Raw genomic sequence first — 23,836 nt, 5'->3', positions numbered from 1 at the left:
TGGATTCAGTGACTCATTATTAATATATGGCCTTATGTCATTATTTAACTTCTATCAGCCTCAGGTTCATTATTGGTAAAATAGGAGTCATATTTTTTCAGACCTATCTTTCAGAATCTTTATAAAAAACAAAAAAGATAACAGTTCATTCTAAGGGCAGGAAACTCAAAACTCCACATAATTACAGTGAGATAAGTGTAGGATCATAAAAGTACATGTTTGCATAAACAAAATGGGAGATACAAAAGGCAAGTTGGAGAACATGCTTGCCATACAAACAATAAAGACATTTTTAAATATCTAAAATGAGCCCTCATAAATCAGTGTTAGTGAACCCAATAGAAAAATGGCTAAGTGGAGTCAATAGGAGAGAAAAAACAAATGTACTTAGTATTATTAAAAGATGCTCATCTACACATCAAGTAAAAAGAAGTACAAATTAAAATCACAACGAATTTTTTTTAATCCATCGAAATGAAAAAGATCAAAAAGTAGGATAATACATTCCTCTGGCTAGGGTATTGGGAAATCAGAACTCTCATACATCATTGACAGGAATATAAATTGGTACAACCTCTTTGGAGTGAAATTTAACAGTATGTCATAAAATTTAAAAGTGCTCACATCCTCTGGGCCAGCCATTCCACTTTCAGAAATTAATTTTCTAGGTGTACTTATGCAAGTGAACAAAGATACAAGATTCCCCTGGAGAAGGGAATGGCAACCCACTGTAGTATTCTTGCCTGGAGAATCCCATGGGCAGAGGAGCCTGGCGGGCTGCAGTGGATACGGTCGCAAAGAGTTGGGCACGACTGAAGTGACTTAGCATGTAGAGCTATTCATGACACCATCACTTACAAACTCAAAGATGAAAAACCACCTCAGTTTCCATCAGGGTGGGGCTAGTGTAGAACTTGGACACCAGAGCCCTGATAAGCTAGAATGAATTTTCCCAATCCCTTCCTTGAAAAGCTTCTGGATCAGGGCTTACCAGGAGAGGCATGCAAGGCAAGCAGAGCAGAAGAGCGGCTCTGGGTTTGCGGTCTGTGTGGTTGGTGCCCTGCACGCCACGTGCGTGCACTGCTCACTCACAGGAGTCAAGCAGCCCCAGCACAACCCCTGCCGCTTTGCCCCTGCGGGTTCAGTGCACCCTGGCCAGGCGCAAGCTTGGCTCTGTGGTCAGGGGCACCAGCTTAGCTCCAGCTCCCCTGAATGGTCAGCCACAGAAGTGCTGAGAGGAAGACATGGCTTCACTTTATCTTCACGGCTTCCAGATTGTTCTTTGGTGCACTCTTGAAACTTGGTGTGGCCAACCCCCCTGACTTCAGATCCAGTACCACTGGTGGAGTCCACAGACTTCACAGGCTGCCTAACTGACCTCCAGGTCTAACTAATTCTTCTAGATCACTTACAATGGCCCTGCTCCTCTCTTCAGACCCTACCTGATGCAATTTGTTAAGTAAACCATGAGGAGGGTACAGACATCAGAAACGATAAGGTGGTTCTATATTTGAACATACAGCATCGCCCAAGACATTATTAAGTAAGCAAAGCGATGCTCAGGAAAATGTATATTGTGCGCTACTCTTAGATTTAAAACATGGGAGGGGACTTGCCTGGCAGTCCAGTGCTTAAGACTCTGTGCTTCAAACCCAGGAGGTGCAGTTTACATTTCTGTGTGTTCGTGCAAAGTCGCTTCAGTCGTGTCCGACTCTTGGAGACACCATGTACTGTAACCTGCCAGGCCCCTCTGCCCATGGGATTCTCCAGGCAAGAACACTGGAGTGGGTTGCCATGCCCTTCTTCAGGGGATCTTCCTGACCCAGGGATCGAACAAGCATCTGCCTGTGTTTCCTGCATTGCAGGAGGATTCTTCACCACTAAGCCACCTGGGAAGTCCTTAGATCTCTGGTCAGGGGACTAAGATCCCACATGCTGTGCAATAGGACCAAAGATATATTTCTTTAAGAAAAGGGAAACTATGCACATACTCAACAGTAATACCTACATGTGCTTGCCAATCATGGACTAGCGCTGGAAAGACACATTGAAAAACATAAGAACTCTCTTCTGGGGAAAAGAACTGACAGCGACAGGGAAGGTGAGATTTTACTGTATATCTTTTGTACCATTTTATTTTTTTCCCCATAAACAATAAAAATAACATTGACCATTTGAAATAGCTCACTGACATCTCATGGCATGACTCTCCCGAGCCTACGAGGTGTCCAGTAAACATTGACTTCCTCGCACTGCTCAGAGCGTGTCTCTCACCTCACCAGCTATGCAGAGTCAGCCCGTGTGTCTTTCCTTGGTGAGATGAGAGGTTGCTCTGAGCAGTGTTGCAGATGTGATGAACAGAGTGGATCAGGACACGAGCAGGCGTGCATTTATGACAGGCAATCTGGGAGCCAATGGCCCAGCTAGAGATGCGGACATTGCTGTACGTAAGTTTAATTGCTGAAATAGTAAGGAAAGAGATATGCAATACTTATTGTTGAAGAACAGAAGAAAGAGAGGACCTCAAGTGCAACAAGGCTGCAGGCTGGGGAGAAATATTCCCTCCGGCTGTCAGCTTTCCGTATTTCACTTCAGTTTCCCTGAAAAGAGGAAGTTTGACATACTATGTGAAAATCTGAAATGCTATAACAGAATAAAAATCTCAAATGTTGAATTTTGCCTTATAGCTAAAATATTTAAGAAATATCCGTATGTAGTGTGTGTGTATATGTTGTGTGTGTGTGTGTGTGTGTGTGTGTGTGTACTCTAGAGCCTTAGGAATACATCTTTTAAAATAAAAATAAAAAGAGTTTCCCCAGAAGCCACAGTGAGGAGGATATGCAATCTGGTTTAATGTATATAGGCAAAAAATATATATTTATGGCAGGTTATAAATTTTGAGAAATATTCACACACAAATATAAAATACTCTGGTAAAAATATAACTTAAAAAACTCTTTCCTTTGAATAAGGCATATTTTTGGCTAACTGGTGGTAGGAATAAAAGTTATATATTACAGGCTGCAGGCAGAGAAAATAAACTGTCCTCCTACACTCTTGTGGCTTCGAAAACTTGCTCGCTCTTTTCAGATCCCTCTCTCTGAATTATTCCTATGAGATTTCAGCAGCACGACTCTAGGACTCCAGAGCGTTTCTCCTCCCCTCTACACTGAGATGCTCCCACCCCTACAAAGAGAGTGAGATTGCATTTGAAGGGGAATAATAGAGTAAATGGACTCTGGAGACGCCCTGGGAAGAAGGAAAGACAGACAGAGGGGAAGCCTTCGGCCGCAGAAGCAAATTAACAATTAGCGAAATTACCAGCAATCACAAAAGGCCACTGCGTTGGTCTCCTGCCTGCTTTCAAGTCTTCTGCTCCAGCCTGTCTTGACCCACAGCTGCAAAGTGAATAACAGAAGAGTGATATTTCAGAAATGAAGCAAAAATCCTTTCAGTTCAGTTCAGTTCAGTCGCTCAGTCGTGTCCGACTCTTTGCGACCCCGTGAATCGCAGCACGCCAGGCCTCCCTGTCCATCACCATCTCCCGGAGTTCACTCAAACTCATGTCCATCAAGTCAGTGATGCCATCCAGCCATCTCATCCTCTGTCGTCCCCTTCTCCTCCTGCCCCCAATCCCTCCCAGCATCAGAGTCTTTTCCAATGAGTCAGTTCTTTGCATGAGGTGGCCGAAGTATTGGAGTTTCAGCTTCAGCATCATTCCTTCCAAAGAACACCCAGGACTGATCTCCTTCAGAATGGACTGGTTGGATCTCCTTGCAGTCCAAGGGACTCTCAAGAGTCTTCTCCAACACCACAGTTTAAAAGCATCAGTTCTTCGGCGCTCAGCTTTCTTCATAGTCCAACTTTCATATCCATACATGACCACTGTAAAAACCGTAGCCTTGACTAGACGGACCTTTGTTGGCAAAGTAATGTCTCTGCTTTTCAATATGCTATCTAGATTGGTCACAATTTATAATACTATAATTTTTCTCTATATTATTACTGTAATTGTGAGAGCCAAGTGTGCAGTGGTCTTTGATTCCAGAACATCAAAATAGAAGAGCGTGTTGTCTTTAGGAAGGGATGCCTGCTGGCTTAGTGGTAAAGAATCCACCTGCAATGCAGGAGACACAGGTTTGATCCCTGAATCTGGGTTGGGAAGATTCCCTGGAGAAGGAAGTGACAACCCATTCCAGTATTCTTGCCTGGGAAATCCCATGGACAGGGAAGCCTGGCAGGTTACAGTCCATGGGGTCACAAAGAGTAAGACAGGACTTAGCAACTAAACAATAACATATACTCCAAACTTACATCCAAAGACACCAAAATAACTACTAATTTAGAGCAAACATAGCTCAGCGATACATAATTGTAATCCCTTTTAGACCAATGTGTGTTTCCTATGTTGATTAGTCTTGGCAAATAGGACATCAAGCTTTCTAGGGGGAGCTCTCCTTTTGAAATATCAGTTGGTCAGAAAGTGTTTGAGAAAAGAAACAGAAGTATTTGCCTGGCTGGGGTGCCTACTTACCGCTCATCACTCAGGAACATCACAATCATTATAATTGCCAGGCATTTACAGACCACCTTTCCTCCCCAATCAGTTCATAAATGGTTTTGCAAATGGATTAGAAACAGCGGAGATATGGATCACTTCACACAGCACCAAAGTACAGTCACCTCAAGGGAAAACTGGGGAACCACTGTATAAATCAGGATAACATTGGTGAAGGTTTAGGACCAACCATGAAGAATGGCTTATTTGCTCGAAGCCATGGGGAATATTAGGTAAACAGAGGACATTCTGTTCCCTTAGCTGCAAGGTCACGTGGCCTCGTTGGTTGCGGTCTGAGGTTAATGAATCTTGCTTCCAGTTGGCAGTGGTGTTTATCTTCTGGAAGGAGACTGATCAGGTCAGGGCAGGGGTTTCCTGGCTTCTCGGAGTCTTGCCAGCTGGGAGGCACAGACCCAGGAGAGGGATCCTGGGCTCAGGTGACATGACCAAAGGACCTTCGGGTGCCCACAGGTTCAGCAGAACCCAGGCATGCGCTTCCCAGTGCCTTCCGCAAAGACAGTGTGGGTGCTTTCCTACAGGGCCCAAAAACATGACCCACCTTGTTCTTGTGCAAAACCCTGTCAGGCTGGCCAGCCCCGAGTGCCTCACTGGGGAGTTATCAGTGTAACTTGGAGAGTATTTACTGTTGATATTAAACTCACCTCTAAGTCCTAGAGTCTGTCATACAGAGGTATGAATGCATGCATGCTAAGTCGCTTCAGTCGTGTCCACCTCTGTGTGACCCGACGGACAGCAGCCCACCAGGCCCCTCTGTCCACAGGATTCTCTAGGCAAGAATACTGGAGAGTGGGTTGCCGTTTCCTTCTCCAATACAGAGGTAAGTAAGTCAGAGAAAGGAACACAAATACCGTATATTAATGCCTAAAAGTGAAATCTAGAAAAATGGTATAGATGAATCTATTTGCAGGGCAGGAAGAGAGACAGAGACGTAGAGAACCGATGCGTGGACAAACAGGAAGGGGAAGAAGAGGGTGGGACGACTTGGGAGAGTGATATTGACGTACACACACTACCACGTGTGAAACAGACAGCTGTCGGGGCGCTGACGTACAGCACACGGGGCTCAGCTCGGCGCTCTGTGGGGACCTTGAGGGGTGGGATGGGGGGTGTGGAAGGCGGGTCCAAGAGGGAGGGGGCACATGTATATTCATGGCTGACTCACTTCACTGTACAGTCGAAGTGAACACAATATTGCAAAGCAATTATACTGCGATAAAAAATAGAAATAAGAAATGCAGTCCCCTCTAGAGACGGTGTCAGGAGACATTCTCCTGAGTCTGCCCATCTCCTGCAAGTCCTGCCAACACCCCTGAAGCAGCGTTTGAGAAGAACTAAGAATCTCCTGTCAGTCCCGCTTTGCAGAGACAGAGACTCAATCTACTTTACCGTGTCTGTGGCTATTGAAAGTGAACCTCCTCAGGGCAGTTATGCGAGATGCCAGTGTTTAACGAGACTTGTCCTTGGTACTTACTATGTATAGGTGGAGACCTTCCTCAGAGGGATTCGGTGAATTGTGCTAGAAGGTTTCACAGTTTCTCACAGTGTATTTATAGTGATTGTAAGGAGCAGTAGCAAATACACGCAGAGTAAGCATATATCTTAGAAAATATTCCGGAAACTCAAAACGTAGCTGTGTTGGTACCCAGCAAGTAGAGAAAGGCAGCTCAGCGCTCATCAGATGCATAGACTCGTGCTAACAAGCAGACTCTGGGGCATTCTGTCCGGGATAAGGACCAAGGTTCTGCATTTCTGTTGTTTTTCAGTCGCTCGCTCGTGTCTGACTCTTTTTGACTCCATGGACTGCAGCGTACCAGGCTCCTCTGTCCTTCACTATCTCTCACTGCTAAGCTGCTGCTAAGTCACTTCAGTTGTGTCCGACTCTGTGCAACCTCATAGACGGCAGCCCACCAGGCTCCCCTGTCTCTGGGATTCTCCAGGCAAGAACACTGGAGTGGGTTGCCATTTCCTTCTCCAATGCATGAAAGTGAAAAGGGAAAGTGAAGTTGCTCAGTCATGTCTGACTCCTAGCGACCCCATGGACTGCAGCCTACCAGGCTCCTCCATCCATGGGATTTTCCAGGCAAGAGTACTGGAGTGGGGTGCCATGCTTTAACTCATGTCCACTGAGTCGATGATGCCATCCAACCATCTCATCCCATCATCCCCTTCTTCTTCTGCCCTCAATCTTTCCCAGCATCAGGGTCTTTTCCAGTGAGTTGGCTCTTCGCATCACGTGCACACAGTATTGGAGTTTCAGCTTCAGCATCAGTCCTTCTAGTGAACACTCAGTGAATGGACTGGCTTCTGGTGAAATCTGGTTCTCACCTCGAAGTTTCTGCCCTGAAGGTGTGGACTGGGTGTCTGTTCTGAAGGCCAGCACGATAGTCCCCGAGAAGCGGGTAAATAAAGAGCTGCTGTGGCTGTTTCTGGAATTTGAAGACATGTTCCCTCCTAGGTGTGACATGACTGAGAACTGGAAGGGACAAAATTGTGCATAACTTGCATTTCTGATCAAACCTATGTTATCTTTCAAGGCTGCGATGCCTTCTTCTTCATAAAAATGCCCTGATGTTCAGGCATGACTATTGAGAGCTCCTAAACAGGGTTTCTCTGATTCTTCAGTGGTAAAGACCCTGTGGTCCCAATGAAGGGGGTCCAGGTTCCATCCCTAGCTGGGGAATGGTATCCTGCCTGGTGTAATGAGGATTCTTCATGCCGCAGTTTAGACAGGCAAAGCCAAATAAATTAAATTTTAAAGAAGAAGAATGCTTATATCAGAGGCCAACTCTTGCACATGAAACTCAGAAATAATGGCCTGAGATTCATTTCATCTGAACTGTCGTTTCAGGGTACAGCTTGTCAGTATCTTCCTCCTCGGCTCTCCAGTTTCATCGCAAAAGCCTTTTGTTGATGTGCCCCACCAAGAAGAGCCAGAAAACGTCTTGTTTACTGCCTCAGAAGTTCCTTCCACTACCTTCATCCCAGAACTCAAACAGAGAACTAAACAGCCCTGTAGTTTATGTGGAAGAATGAAATTAGCCTCGATTATTTTCTTAATAGGGAGGAAAGAGGAAAGTTAAAACCCTCCCCTGCTGTAGCAAGCCAAAGTGTGGGGTGATAAACAGCCTTCCTCCCACAATGTACTTCGCTGAAGTTCAAAGTTGTTTTGTTATCACCCAAGATTCCCCCAGAGGAATTCTGTAGATTTGTAGCAAATACCATTTGCATTTGGTCATTGAATCACTCTCAAGTTTCCTGCAGGAGAGCTTCAAAAGACCCTTATGTGGTACAGGAGCTAATGACTGCACTCCCTGGGAGTCCGCTCAGAAAACATCTTCCCTGCAATGACTTGCAAAAGCTCATAGCCTACCACTTGGAAAAGTCTCAGATGTGATAATTAGAGCAATAGGCATTTTCATACGACAAGGAGGCATACCTCAGTGACGGGTGTTCCAAATTCTTGTATTTCAGCAAACAAACACACAGCCCTCATGGAAGAACACCTACCTGCCTAACATAAGGCCAACCTGGAATTAAAGAGGGACATCAAACAGCTTTCTGAAGTACTGTACCAACTTTGGAACTCGTGTCTTTCAGGCCAAAAGCTCATGATTTGGTAGAGCAGCACAATACGGCAGAAAGAGCATTTTCTATACAGCAGAGACCAGAGTTGAAAACTGCTCTTTGCTCTCTAGTTTTCCAGCAGTGTGTTCTCACAGAAGTTATCTAACCTCGCTCCATCTCTGTAACATCATCTCTAAAATGCAGATAATAGTACTATACCATCTATTTCACCAAAAGGATTGAATGAAATACGAAACAAAAGTTTATTGGGACTTCCTTGGAGGTCCAGTGGTTAAGACTCTACCCTTCCACTGCATGGTCCACGGGTCTGGTCCCTGGTGGAGGAACTCAGATGCCATGAACATGCCTCTTGGTGGGGCAAAAAATACATTAAAAATAAATAAATAAGTTTCTTACACAGTGTATGTAGTCTCAGAGGAAGTTCCCTGTGCTCTCCAATCCTGGACCTCTTCAAAATTATTTTAAATCCTAAAAAAGAATAAAATAAAGTAAGGTGAGACAGAAATGAAGCAATACAATCATATTAATCTAAAGGCCAATGGATGCGTGTGAAGAAAAAATCACTTGCCTTTACCTAGTGATATAAATGATGGAGAATTTGAAAGAAACATCAGGTGTCTCTCTTGGAAAGCGTGATATTTGTCTGTCTTGCTTTGATTTTTTAGAGCTGGAAATTATCGTAAAGTGGTCTAGCACAAATGTGTCCTTCAAAAACTCAACAACTTAAATTCTGCAAAATTCACCCTGAGCAGTCAGGTTAATAGAGGCAGAACATGGGATGGAGTCCAGTTTTTCTGATTCACAAACTTCTCCTGGTCCTTCTCCTCTCCTTCTATTAAAACTCCCCCAGGCCATGACTTTGAGAATGCCTGATCTTAGGAGATCCATGAAACTCTGAATAAATTGTTGTCCTTACTTTACTATTAACTTTCAGTGTGACTTTCACAAAACTTTTTTAATGTAGCTGAATCAATGTTCTTAGTTTATACAGTCCCCTAAATGAATCAAAAAAAGAAAATGCCTTTGATCAAATTAGGTAAAGTCTCCAGGACAGGCATTGCTAATCAATCACAGCACCATCGTGCTGGGATCAGACCTGACATCAGAATCTTTTTCAACACAGAACTTAACAGACACTATCAATGAGCAGTTGTGCAAAATGAAACCTATTTGTCATTTGTAAGTTGAGTGAGCTGAAAGTCTCCATGACTATGGCTGATACCAGAGAATTAATTACAGCTTGTTTTCCATTCTATATTACCTATTTATAATCGGAATTTCCTTACAAGGCTAGCCCTTCACTGATGGTTATGGCTGGGTTAATACAGTAAGGAAACCTGACTCAAGTCCTCCCAAATCTGTATTTTCATAAGTGGTTCATATGTTTCCATATAGGAAAATCCTTTGGGGTTGATAATAGTCCCAAAACTTAAGTAATCCTGTTTTGGGTAGATGTATGATTTCCATCAAGATTTTTGAATATTGATAGTGGCTTAAATTCCTCCAGTATGTTGTCATGATTTCTCACCCAAGTTGGAAATATGCATCCTTAGAAGGTATTCCAGAAAAGTGCCATATGAAAAACGTTCAGCAAAGAAGAGCTCTCTCTGGGTTTTGTGACAGAAATGAGCATATGGCTACATTGCTGATCGATATGTGAAACAGAGTCAAATCATATTGAGGAGGGTCCCATAAAACCGCTGTGTCCCAAGAGGTCTGCAAATCCAGGAAAATAGCTTCTTTTTATAGCTGATTCGCAACTTACCAGATAGATGCTACAGAGGAGATGCACCAAAAAGATGCAGAAAGTGACTTCTGATCCCCAGGTTCCAGCTTAGAATCCCATGTCCTAGGTGACAGTACCACCCACTGCAGCGGCCGCATCTCTCACACTACAGGGACTGTCTCCTCTTCCTCAAAAAGTTGGTTCCTGACTCTTGGTTCCCTGAGCACTTGATTCCTGGTGACTTTGAAACTCACCTGGAAGATCCTTCCAACCTCTTAGATCTGTGACCCACTCTCAGATGACCTTCATTAGTACACTCTAGCCAACTCAGTTTTGTTGCCAATCCCCAGGCTTTGTCCTGACAGCAACAGCCATCTTTCTACATTCTAAATACCAAGCATCCTAAAACCAGTCTCTGCACCAGAGACAGCCCTACCTGATATGTTCACTTTTTCCAACCAAGATTGGAAAAGCCAATCATTTTTATGTTTCCTCTTCCTCTCACCCTTCTGCTTTTTTTCTTGCTTGTTCAGCTTTAATTTCGTAAGCAATTATTATTGTTGTTCAGTTGCTTAATTGTGTCCAACTTTTGTGACCCCATAAACTGCAATAAGCCAGGCTTCCCTGTCCTTCACTATCTTCTGAGTTTGCTCAAGTTCAAGTCCATTGAGTCAGGGATGCCGTCCAACCACCTCATCTTCTGTTGCAATTATTATAGTTCACCCTCAATCCCCTTCTCCTTTAGGTTAAACCAAACAATGACTAAACCCAACCTGTGCCCTACTGCACCTACACATCGGCCACTGAACGCAGCTGGAGAACAATATACCTCTACGCTGACTAATATTTGAAATTTATAATCACTAACCTCAGGTGTGCCCTTAATAAGGGCTGGCTATCGCATTATATTCCTTATCCATTCCCTCTCCCACCCTTCCAGATTATTGCTTCATATCTTACTGTCTCCCCCTCAAAACCTCATGGCTCTCACACCCTCCTTCTACTCCAATAGTCTTAACTCTTGCTTAAGTGGAAAAATTGACTAGAAGATTTCCACAGGCTCCACCATCACAAGGACCCATCTGTCTTCCCAGGTGTCGTGCTATGCTGGTTGAAGGGTCCAGACTCAAGCTAACTTACCTACTTCTATCCTGCCCCCACTTGATAGGGAAGTCTTACTCAAAGTATTTAATTACTCTGCACCTAACTTCTCGTTTGTAAAATGGAGAGAACAGTATCTTCGATTCGGGGGTTAGATAGGGAGAATTAAAGTGGTTAATATGTGTAAAACACGTAAATAGCACCTGGCACAGAGCACACACCATTTGTATTTGCTGCGATTTTCTTTCCTGCATGCCCCACACATCCTCTGTCTCAGCCCCTGTTCTTGTGAGCGAGCAATCACCTTCCTCTGAGCACAGGGTGACCTCTCCCACTAAGCACAGGCTTTCATCCTCTCACCTACGTGAGGACAGTGCTCCCGCAGTTCACTACTTCCCACTGACTTTCCCCCCAAATATGTAAAATGCTGGTATTTTCCTACACCCAAATCCCTTGCAGGGGATAGCAGTGTCTGCCTGCCTGGGGGTCCTGTGTTCACCAGGGATCCCTTTCAGTTTACTGTCAACAGAGCGTCAAAGGGTCGTGATTCATTATACTTTTTTCATTCGTAGTCACATTTTTCTTTCTTTAATTTATTGTTTTATATTGGAGTACATTTGACTTGCAATGTTGTGTTAGTTTCAGTGTACAGAAAAATAATTTAGTTACGCATGTATATACTTCTTGGGGCTTCCCTTGTGGCTCAGACAGTAAGGCGTCTGCTTATGATGCAGGGGACCTGGGTTCAATCCCTAGCTTGGGAAGATCCCCTGGAGAAGGAAATGGCAGCCCACTCCAGTACTCTTGCCTGGAAAATTCCATGGATGGAGGAGCCTGGGAGGCTACAGTCCATGGGATCACAAAGAGCTGGACATGACTGAGCGACTTCACTGGTTCACTGGCTATATTTCTACCCTTTTTCAGATTCTTTTCCCATTTAGATCATTATGGAGAATTGAGCATGGTTCCACGTGCTTCACAGTAGGTCTTTGCTGACTATCTTGTAGAGATAGGGTATATATGTTAATCCCAAACTCCTAATTTATCCCATCCCCCATCTTTCCCCTTTGATAACCATGATTGTTTTCTAAGTCTGTGAGTCTGTTTCTGTTTTGTACATAAGTTCACCTGTATTATTTTTTTTTAAGATTCCATACATAAGCAATATGATATGTCTTTCTTACTTACTTCACTTAGTATGGTCACTTCGCGATCCATCCATGTTGCTGCAAATGGCATGATTTCATTCTTGTTCGTGGCTGAGTAATATTCCACTGAATGTAGGTACCACAACTTTATCCATGTATCAGTCGACGGGCATTTAGGTTGTCTGCATGGCCTGGCTATTGTAAACTGTGCTGCGGTGATCACTGGGTGCATGTATCCTGGAGTGTCCCACTTCTTAAAGCCCTCTTGTCGTTTTCCGTATCACTTGGACCAAATGACAATGGCCTGTGAGACTCCACAGTTTTGCTTCCACATGTCTGGCTTTGTTTCCAGACCCTCCTTCTCACCCCGTCTCTCTGGTGCTGTTCTCAGAACACGCAGGCACGTTTCTGCCTCAGTGCTTTTCAAGGCTGACCTCCCGGCCTAGAATGTCCTTCCCCTGGTGTCTGAGGTCCAGTTGGCTCTCCTCTGCACCCCTACAGGCATTTGTCAGGTATTTTCTTCTCGTGGAGGGCTGTCATGGATCCAAATGTCTCCATTCACCACCTCAATATTCTCTGCCCCTTCTCCCTTCTCTGTTTTTCCCTTTACCCACTGACGTGTCCAGAGATCCAACATATTTTTCCTACTTGACTTACTGTGTGTCTCCAGCAAAGTGGGCACTCCATGTGAGTGGCAACTTTGATTTGTTTATTGAGGTCTCGGCAGCCAGGTGCAAAGGACAAAGAAAGGCCTGGTCTTACTACCCAGTCCCTTGGCAGTAACCTCTAATCCCTTCCAAATTCTTGAGTGATAGAAATGTCTTAGTCATTCAGAGGAACCCCTTCGTCCATTATTTTATGATAATAAGGTAGCTCTTGCTGGCCCCTCAGAGAGAGCAACCAAGCTGTAGTTCTGCCTGCGTGCTCAGTTGTGTCTGACTCTTTGCAACTCCATGGACTGTAGCCCACAAAGCTCCTCTGTCCATGGAAATCTTCAGGCAAGAATACTGGAGTGGCTTGCCATTGCCTCCTCCAGGGGATCCTCCCAACACAGGGATCGAACCTGCGTCTTCTGTGTCTCCTGCACTGCAGGCAGATTCTTTCTTGGTTGGGTCATCGGGAAAACCGATGCTGGCCCCTCAAACCTCCACCAAAAAGGAGAGATGCTGGAGACTGAGTTTAATCATACTGGCAACTGATCAGTCAATCATGCCCACATAATGAGGCCCCAATTGAAAACCCTGGACAGTAAAGCTCAGGTGTCCTTCCTGGTTGCCAGCCTCCCAGGTATATTGCCACAAGTCCACGCAGGGAGTCACACATCCTGAGGACAATGGAAGCTTTGCATTTGGAACCTCACTTAACTGCCCTGCGCATCCTTTCCTTGGGCTGATTTTAACATACCCATTCTTATAATAAACATCACCATGAGCACAACAGGTTCCAATGAGTCCTGTGAATCTTTTCAAACTACTGAATGCGGGGGTGTTCTGGGGAACCCCCAAATTTGCTATTGGTTTCAGAAGTAGGCAAGACTTTTTGTGAACTCTTACCCCTAACTTTCCGGTTGCACCTTCACTCCTTGCAGTTGGTCAAGGAGTTCTGGGCAGACTTGGCTGCAGCCTTGAGCGTGTTGTTGTTGTTGTTGTTGCTGTTTAGTCACTAAGCTGTGTCCTGGTGAGCTGTAGCCCCCCAGGCTCCTCTGTCCATGGGACTTCTCAGGCAGGAATACTGGGGCGGGTTGTCATTTCCTTCTCCAGGGGAATTTTCTGACTCGGGGCTAGAATCTGTGTTTCTCGCATTGGCAGGTGGGTTCTTTACCACTGTGCCACTGGGAAGCCCACCCTTAGCCTTACCTGTTGGTTAATTCTGGCTTCCAGTACTGAGACCCGTTGTTGCCACCCCACAGACATCCATAAATGGGTGTTGGATGAAGAGGTCCATGGAACAATAAAAAGATGAGCTATAACCAATGTTCAAATCTGGAAGCATTCAAAGCAAAAATTATTAAGCTCATCCCACATTTAACGCAGTTTTCTTCCTGATTTCATTTGCTTCTTACCCCTCCCACCCCCATGGACTCTCAGGACCTGTGAGGCAAAAGACTAATCTTCACCCTTGACATATAAAATTTAAAACTACATCTTTTTTTATTCAAAATTGTCATACGTTATTGGCAACTTACGGACTAAACAGTTTCAGGTATAAAATCATTTGTGTGTGCGGAGTGTGAAATAGAATAGGCCCAAGAATTTTAGTAGTGTCTTACTTAATAATGGATATACATAATGAAACAAATGTACAGGTAGCCTAAGACACCACCAAGATTGACATGAAAATATCAGCTTTAATTTTAAACTTTTTTTTAAGCCCAAATTATTCTAATCCCTTTGAATTCTAAATTATTGCTATCATTTTAAAAAATACTATCTTTCCATTTTATCTAGTAAACCTTTATATTCTTAGAAAAAATAAATCTTAATCTCATACAGAGAGGAATATAAGAAGGTGACAATTTTTAAAAAATTCATAGTAAACCCTCTGTCCAAGTGTGGAGGTCTTCTAAGAATCGTATAAGAAGTTCCGGTGAGAAGATGGCCTTTGCACTTTTAAAAAGGTTGCAAAATGTTTATCTGCTGATGAAGAAAATGGAGTGAACTTCCTTTTAAATTAATGGCAAATAAAGTCTTCTTACTTCCACTCTGATTTGCCTTCTCCCTGACAATCCAGCAAGGAAACAAGCGGAGGGGCGTGACAGACCACCCAATTGGAGATTCAGTGCAAGCTGAGTAGGGATTTACAGGAATTTCTGGCAGAAGCTTGAAACACCATTTATGCCCCATGTGATACCACAAGCTCCACTGAAACTGTGATGTCAGTAATCAACAGCGAAATATTAAATTATGGCTTGGGGCTGAACAGAGTCTCTTTATCAATTTTATTACTTTGGGAAATGTACAGACACATTAATATTTTTCAAGTCCTTTCCCAAAACTGCCCAGCAATGAGAAATACATTAAAATCAAAAATAACTTTGACACAGAGTATTTTGGGGTGACAGAATCTATAGGATTGGGTCTTTTTTGAACTTGCCATTCAGCATGGGTCATTCATCTACATTAGAAATATGAGCTGGGATAATGAGATATTCCCACCATGAGATGCACGCTGAGTAAATCACATTCAAGATGTAATTTGAATTTAATGCCTGGTTCATAAAAGAAACAAAGCATCATAAAAAGTTTAATGGTACACAGTGAATCAAGAAAATCCAAAAAAGGGCCAGAAAACTGTTAAAACTCACCAAGAGCCTTCCTCTGTTCACTGCAGTGTGCTGCCAGCAGTGCTGAGTTCACGCCGCCTCTGTGCAACCCTCCAGCGTGGACTTTCTCGGAACTTGCTGGGCTGCTTCGAGCTGCTTTTTCTTGTCAGTTTTAAAATTATTTTACCAAGTATCCTTGCTTCAGAGTTGATGCTTCCATCTTTATTGGGGAATCTGTCCACTCTGGGCATAAGACCTGGGATTTCAAAAGAAGGGAGTTTATTACTCAAGACAGAGATTCCTGAGGAACATTCTTGTGCCACCATTTGGACAGAAAAAAAGACAAAAATCCTCATTCCCCCAGTTTGCTGAGGTGAACTACGAGGCTGGTTGGATCTGTTAATCATGGTGCAGGAATCTCACTCTTGAACCAAGCTACAGGTGCATCTTCTTCTTTGTGGCAAACAAATTATATGTATATGTATATAGATATATATATAAAACAAATTATATACATACATGTGTATATGTATAACCATGTATATGTAATCATACAATAGTGTGTATGTGGTGGCTCAAACGGTAAAGAATCTCCTGCAATGCGAGAGACCTGGGTTCCATCACTGGGTCAGGAAGATCTCTGGAGAAGGAAATGGCAATCCACTCCAGTATTCTTGCCTGCAGAATTCCATGGACAGAGGAACCTGGAGGACTATGGTTCATGGGGTCACAAAGAGTCGGACACGGCAGAGTGACTAACACTTTCACTTTCACGTTCATATATATATGTGCCTGCAGGGTGCGGGCTTTTAAAATTGTGCCTGCCGTCATGGACTACCCCTTGCAGGGGTAAGCCATGCAAACACTAGGAACAAATGAGGTATAGGAATTTTCAGTGAGTACAAGATTGTAAGAAGTGGGGCAAGCTCTGGAATCTTACGATTTGAATCTCGAGATTCAATCTACCACATACTATATGGACAGGTGTAGGGTATATAAATTTTAGGGCTCCAGCCTTCTTGCCCGTGAATGGCAATTATAATACCTGCCCCCTAGGCATGCTATGGGGCTTCCCAGGTGGCTTAGTGGTAAAGAATCCACCTGCCAATGCAGGTTTGATCCCTGGGTCAGGAAGAGCCCCTGGAGGAGGAAATGGCACCCCACTCCAGTGTTCTTTCCTGGAGAATCCCATGGACAGAGGAGCCTGGTGGGCTACAGTCCATGGGGGCCCAAAGAGTCAGACACCACTGAGCGACTGCACATACACACACATAGGATCGCTATAGAGGTGAAAGGACATGATATTTAAAGGAGTAGTGCTATGCCTAAAATGCAATTCTCAATAAATGGTGAGCAACTATTAGCACTAACATACACACCGGACAAGTTTACCTTTTTTCAATCATAACTTGGAAGTCAATTGAGTATGTGTATATCAGCTTATCTTTTAGAATTCAGAGATCGTAAGGAATTTTAATAGCTATTCCAAGCTTTGCAAGTAAGAAGTGTTCACCAGATAGAAAACCTGAATCTCAGAGAAGTAACTTTTCCAATATCACAAAAGGAAGTCTTTTTTAAAAAAGGTTTTACTGACACAAGGAAGTTCCAGGTTGAAGTTAGAAAAACTGTAACTTCTCTCTCAACTGAGCAGACCCCCTGGGGTTGCGGCTTCCTCCACAGGCTCCCTGAGCCTCCTCTTTTGATGACAAGGCATCCTTCTGATTTGCTGAGATCCAAAACCTGTCAGGCTCCTTCCTGAAACAAAGTGCAGCAGTGGAGCCAGACTGTGAAGGGGAAGAAAAATCACCAGGAGCCAGCCTAACTCGATAGTTTGTAAATGCACAAGCCCTAAACTCTTAGCTGAGAAAGTGGGGTCCCTTCTCTCAGATGAATGAATGTGCCTGCTTCATCGCAGTCTATTTTTCTATAAATTCGAGAAGGAGCAGGGGTAGGGGGGCGGTGTCTCTCGGGGGGTCGGCAATATGGGGCCTCTGTGCGCCCCTGTTCTTCCCCTCTCTTCCTCTCTGGCTGGGGGCCCCTGGACACACGGAGGGGTGTCCTAGCTGCCTCCCACTTCCCCTCCCCCTGAAGCTTCAGTGTTTCTGCTGAAATCCCTCTATTTAAAGGTAAGATAATCAGCTTTTGTTCCATTGGCTTGGATCAAAGACAAATCTCTGAGCTACAAAACAAAGCCTCGCTACGCTGGAGGCAGCCAGCTTGCTGGCAAAGCAGAAGACTGGGGTTTATTCCTTTTCCAGGACTGGAAATTCTCATGCCCTGGAAACCCCAGCAGGAGAACCCAAAGTGTTTTCCAAAGACAAACACCCCCATTATGCACGGGACTGGGCCTTGGCAGACACCTCCAGCCTCGGCAGGCACTTTGGCACCGGCCCCTCCGAGGGGAGCGGACAGTCCCCCGGTCCCGTCCATCCTTGGGGCGGGATTGGGCGCCGCAGCACAGCCCCGGCGCTCCGTCAAAGCCTCCTTTCTCCATTTAGAGCTTTCCTCATTGTATTATCTGACTCCTCTAAGAAAAGGAGGGCCTGCCTTCGCGGTTCACTGCCCTGTGGAGCGCCAAGCTACTCTCTGCCCGCCTGGCACAGAATGGAAAGTGCAAGGCCGTCATCAACCTCCCGCCCAGAGGTGCCTTGGCTGAAAGCAGCCCAAGGAGGTGCAGGTACAGGTAGGGAGACAAGCAAAAGTGGATTTAACTTTATACAAAACCGCTGCAAAGGCACACATAAGATCTCCACGCGTGACTGCATACTAAGTTGCTTCAGTCATATCCAACTCTTTGTGACCCTATGGACCATAGCCCACCAGGCTCCTCTGTCCATGGGATTCTCGAGGCAAGAACACTGGAATGGGTTGCCATTCCCTCCTCCAGAGGATCTTCTGGACCCAAGGATCAAACCTGTGTCTCACGTCCCCTGCCCTAGCAGGCATGTTCTTTACCACCAGCGCCACCTGGGAAGCCCTAAAATGGCCATATTTTACATATTCCCTAAAAATACAAATTGAGGAAACTGGCGAGATGATGGAGGCCTTGAGCTCCTGTTTGAGAACCAGACCATCTCTGCTTTGTCAGTTCCCTCCTTAAGTAAGCACTGATTTACATGCCTCCCTTTTGACTCAAGTGAAGTGAAAGTGTTAGTGGGGCAGTCGTGTTCGACTCTTTGTGACCCCATGGACTGCATCCCACCAGGCTCCTCTGTCCATGGGACTCTCCAGGCAAGAATACTGGAGTGGGGTACCATTTCCTTCTCCAGGGGATCTTCCCGACCCAGGGGTGGAGCCCTGGTCTTCTGCACTACAGGCAGAATCTTTACCACTGAGCCACCTGGGAAGCCCCCTTTTGAGTTAAAAAGAGCACAAAAGCCCCACCCCCAACCCAGTGAGCTTTGAGAGACACCTGGCAGCCATGCCCACCCACCAGGTACCCCGGCTTCTCCTGGAAAGATGGCACCGACATGTACAAAGCCAGTTTTTGAGAATTCCTCTCTTCCATGTCAAAGGGAAAGAGGAAAGAAGGTCTACAAAATTTCTTAAGAAAAGGACCATCTGAGTATTTTCATGTCTAAGTAGTATTCCGCAAATTCACTCACTGCTGATTAGCCCTTGAGGTGAGATTTTCTAAAAACCATTTCTGGTCCCAGATCCTCCTTCTCAGGCGAGCCCGGGTCCCGCTGATTACCAAACAGGCTGAGGTCCTCGTTAAGACCCTCCCCAGTCACCAAGTTCTCTGAGGCGCCCTGATTCTGCACGCCGGCTCCTGCCACTGCAGGCTCTGATTTTCTCAAAACAAGTGCCCCATTCTGTGTTGTGCCTCATTTAAAAATAAGATTTAAAGGCTTCCTCTTCCGTTCAGCCCTGTGCTCCCATTCAGCTCCTGGCATCTGTTCCCTACTTCAGTCTGGGAACACAAAGATTGTCCTTTGCTCTCTGAGAATCCTTTCACATTTTCCGAAGTCAGTTGAAAACATCCAACATGTATACCACAGGCAGACAGAGAGAGCTCACTGAAAAGGTACAGATTTCTATAAAAAAATAACGAGCATATTTCTAATAGCTTAACCTTCCTGCTTAACCAAAGGCTCATTTTATTTGCCAACTGATCATAAATGTCATATCTAATTAAACCTAAGTAACAGCCTACAGGCTGTAGAGTAAGAATCATGGCTTTAGGGCTTTTTTTTTTTTTAATAAATATAAATCAACTTGTTAAAATATCACTTTAAAATCATCTAAGTTGACTCTAGAATTGTATATACTCTTAATGAGTACCATGTTCTAAACGGCATGATTTCTACACTTTCTCAGAAATTCCTGAGTGGTTGTTAGTCAAAAAAGGCAGATACAAGCAGCACCTTCACCAGCGTCATTAAGTTAAGATGAACATTCTGGAGGAAATTTTTAACAGTCTGTAAAAAACCTTTTATGGCCCCTTAGAATGCCTCCGGCGATATGTGGTTGGAAATCCCCTCAGGTCTTTGGATGTTACTGCCTTCGTTTCCCCTCCTGGTGAACACAGGGCCTGGCTGGCCTGTCTCTCATTTTCCTGATGTAATCCAGGTGGGACACATTTGCTGAAATGTAATCAGCGCACAGGCTCTTTTGGCCATCGCTACCCATCAGTCACCTTCCCTGGTGGCTCAGACAGTAAAGTGTCTGCCTACAATGCGGCAGATCTGGGTTCGATCCCTGGGATGGGATGATCTCCTGGAGAAGGAAATGGCAACCCACTCCAGTACTCTTGCCTGGAAAATCCCATGGACTGAAGAGCCTGGTAGGCTACAGTCCATGGGGTAGCAAAGAGTTGGACACGACTGAGCGACTTCACTTCACCCATCAGTTAGATGAATAAGAGCATCTCATTGTCTGAGATGATGAGAAGCGGATGCAGCCTGTGGACAAGTCATCCTCTGGGCTGTACCAGTCATTGTCCCCAAATAAATGTGCAGACAGACAAACAGATGCATCCCTCTGCCCCAATTCGTTTCTGCCAGTTAGGACCTTGTCACAGATTCTCAGGAGGTAAAAACAGCAACATTCCTCAAAACTGAGTTATTTCTACTTTCTCGGAATATTCGAAGTACCACCAACAGACTTCAAATCCAATTCCATTTCTTCTCCATTACAGAAAATTCCTCTCTCTTCATAAACTTATATCTGTGCAATGAATGGATGGACCAAAAAAAAAAAAAATCCTTTTTTATTTGGAAAATTCAGAATAGATCGATTGACCAAAAGAACAAACCCGTGCACATGTCTGATTCAAAACAAAAGCACTTCTGAAGGGCAGTGAGGTGGGGAAGGTTCTCTCCAGCAAACAGTGCTGGGTTCCCGGGCTACCTGCATGAGAGACAAAATGGGTTTGAACGCCATCCACAAAACCCAGTTCCTGATAGATTTCACATCTCATTGGGAGACATTAAAAATAAAGCTTCTAGGGAAAATAGAGGGAGGTTTTGGTGATATTGAACTAGGAAAAATATGTTAAACAGTATATAAGTAATAACAATAGAAGAAAAATTGATAAGTGGCTTCATGTTAAAATTAAGAAGCTCTATTCTTCAAAAGATACCATTATGAGAGTGAAAAGGCAAGGCACATTCACAGTACAAATGTCTGACAAAGGATTTACATCTAAAATACATAATGAGCTCCTGCAAGTCGACTGAAAAAGCAAAAAATACAGGCAGCCCAAGAGAAAAAAGTGAGTTAAAAAACAGAACAAATTCTTCATAAAAGAGGACCTCCAAATGGCCAATAAGCAACTGAAAAGGTAGGCAATTTTATTGGTGTCAACAAAAAAGTAATCAATAGTCAATCAAAGAAAGAAATATAAATTTTTATACCAGCCAAACTGAAGATTGTAACCTGAGAGACAGTCTCTCAGAGATCTCTGAGGACTGTTGCCAAGAGGTAAGGTGGACACCAGCGTGTATGTGATTTTGGTGAAGAGAGGACGTGCAATCACGCGTGCATCTCAGTAGGAGGTTGCTGCTAGTCACAGGAACAGACATTTTAGTAAATGGTTTTGTCGCTTTTGTAGGTATGGGAAGATGTAAGAACCCAGGTTCATAAAATTCTTCTCCTGAGAATATCTGTTATCTGAGATCTGGTTCTGCCAGGTCTCCCCGAGCCCAGGGGGCCTCATCCTGGCCTTTGTCCTGGCTTCCTTTCAGGGTGCAGTGAAGATTGGCAACTCTATTCTTCTAGAACGGGATGGTGGGCAGCATTCTTTAGTTTGCAACCCATTCCCTTTTGATTTTGATCTCAGCTGAGGTTTGGGAGGCCTTTCAGGACTCATTTGCCCCAAGGCACTATGAATGCCCATCTCCAGGTCAGGTGAGGGTTTTGCTGAGAGGCTCGGCTGACAGCAGCCCAGAGCCTGTGGACCACCTGCCTTACTCACCTGCTGTGCTCCAGGAAATATGGTCCAGCAGCCTCTTGCCGCTCCTTCCCTCATCTAGAGTTACACTGTTACAATCACTGATCTTATCAGGCTGTGTATTTGATCAATCATTTCAAGTCACCGTAATCATCATTCATTTTACCTGAGGCTCGGTCACCTATTAGGTAATGCAAGAACCAGTAATCTTGTGGAGGAGGCAGGAAACAAGCAATATAGCTGGTAACGCTAATAAGGTCCTAAGTAAGTATTTAAGCTAAGAACTTCCATTGGGTGGGACCCCATGTCTGCCCAGGTTGTCTGGCCCACGTGCTCGGCACCAGTCCCTGTTTTTAAAGGAAGTGAGGTATTGGCATTTGCCGCTAAAGTCCACCAAAAATGTCTGTAGGCACAAGGCTATTGGTGGGTGATCGTGACCCCCTTATAGGATTTAGAAAGGAGTGTTGGTCTTCTCTGGAGCCATATAGTTGATGCCAGAAAGATAAAAATTGATCCTTATGTTTGAGCAGGTATTTCTGCAATGGGGAGGTCTGGTTTTTTCTTTCATCATCAGTCATCATGGAAATGCAAATTAAGGCCAAAATGCTATAGGCTGCATAACTAACAGAATGGCTAAAATAAATAGATGTAAGTACCCATGTTGGCAAAGACATGGAGTAACCGGAACTCTTGTATATTCCTCCTGTGAGGGTCAAGTGACACAACTGTGTTGGAAAAACCTAGCAGTTTTAGGTAAACTAAGTTTACAGCTACACTCTAACCCAGCAACTGCACTCCTAGGTCTTTATATCCAACAGAAATTCCTGCATACACCCTCACCAAAAGTCACGAATTAGAATTTTCACAACAAGATTTCTCATGATAGATCAAAACTGGCAGCTATCCAGATAGTCATCAGTCAGAGACTAGGCAGAGAAATTGAGCTACACACACTTATTGGAACATTATGCAGGACTGGAAATAAACAAGATTCAACTACATGCAACTCTATGAATAAAACATGACATTACAGAAAGAAGCCAGACACTAGAGTATATACACAGTGTAGCCATCTGTATAAAGCAATGAGTCAAGCCCCTCACTCTGTGCTGATAGGGGTCACAAGGCCGGGAGAGCCATCGGAGACTGGAAGGGAGGACAGGGAGGTTTCTGGAATGAAGTTCATGGTTTCCTTATCTGGATGGTCGTTACCCAGGTGTGTTTAATTTACAGACATCCACTGATGTGTATACTTTTCTTTATATTCATGTGTGATGCTTTTTAAAGGTAGAAGGTACCCAATTACAGTAAGTGCTCAGTTGTGTCTGACTCTTTGCGACCCCATGGACTATAGCCCACCAGGCTCCTCTGTCCATGGGATTGCCCAGGCAAGAGTACTGGAGTGGGGTGCCATGCGCTCCTCCAGGGGATCTTCTCAATCCAGGGATCAAAACCACCTCTCCCGCGTCTCCTGCATTGCAGGCCGATTCCTTACCACTGAGCCCCCGGGGAAGCCCCATTTAGAGTAGAGTATTCGATGAAACGAAACAAGTCAGTCACAACATCAGTGATGAACCTCATATTTTCAGAGCTTATAACATAGTTATAACCGCATTTCATTGCACTTTTAAATTTCACAATAGATGAAATTGAAGGGAAGGCCTTTCCAGGGGAATCTGCTGTGACCCAGCTGGAGAGGTTGTCTTCTTAAGACAGGGGCAACAGGTCATCTTCCCCGAGCCTCACCTTCTCGGTGCACACATCTCTCTGCCCCAGACTCCATCTGATCCTGAAGACACTGTGTCCACCCCTGGGACTGACCTAAGTTCCAGAGCACTAACCACTCTTGGGACCCATCCTCTAGAGGACTGACCCAGCTCCCTCATCCCTCACTTGGCTTAGGGCTGGATGCCCACAAGACTGCTGCCTTCCTCACCTCACCTCCTCACACCCTTGGCAGGTAGCCATCACCTCCCCAAGCTACTTCCTGTACACCAGTCCTTGTCTGAGGATCCGCTTTTGGCAGCAACTCAAATGAGTA

General features: G+C 44.6%; 1 long non-coding RNA gene across 1 annotated transcript; it reads right to left on the bottom strand.

Moving 5' to 3' along the window:
• Positions 1-439: 439 nt before the first annotated feature.
• Positions 440-15,646, bottom strand: LOC105608371 (uncharacterized). Its single transcript, XR_003590222.3, has 5 exons — positions 15,444-15,646; positions 13,996-14,121; positions 8,561-8,632; positions 3,322-3,398; positions 440-2,600 (listed from the first exon to the last, which is right to left on the bottom strand). It is a non-coding gene; the product is annotated as an uncharacterized LOC105608371 (long non-coding RNA).
• Between the last annotated feature and the right edge of the window lie 8,190 nt (positions 15,647-23,836).

The sequence above is a fragment of the Ovis aries genome, chromosome 8, assembly GCF_016772045.2.
Source record: "Ovis aries strain OAR_USU_Benz2616 breed Rambouillet chromosome 8, ARS-UI_Ramb_v3.0, whole genome shotgun sequence".
Classification (NCBI taxonomy): domain Eukaryota; kingdom Metazoa; phylum Chordata; class Mammalia; order Artiodactyla; family Bovidae; genus Ovis; species Ovis aries.
The sequence above is the reverse complement of the archived record's forward strand: the minus strand, read 5'-3'. Positions and strand labels throughout refer to the sequence as shown.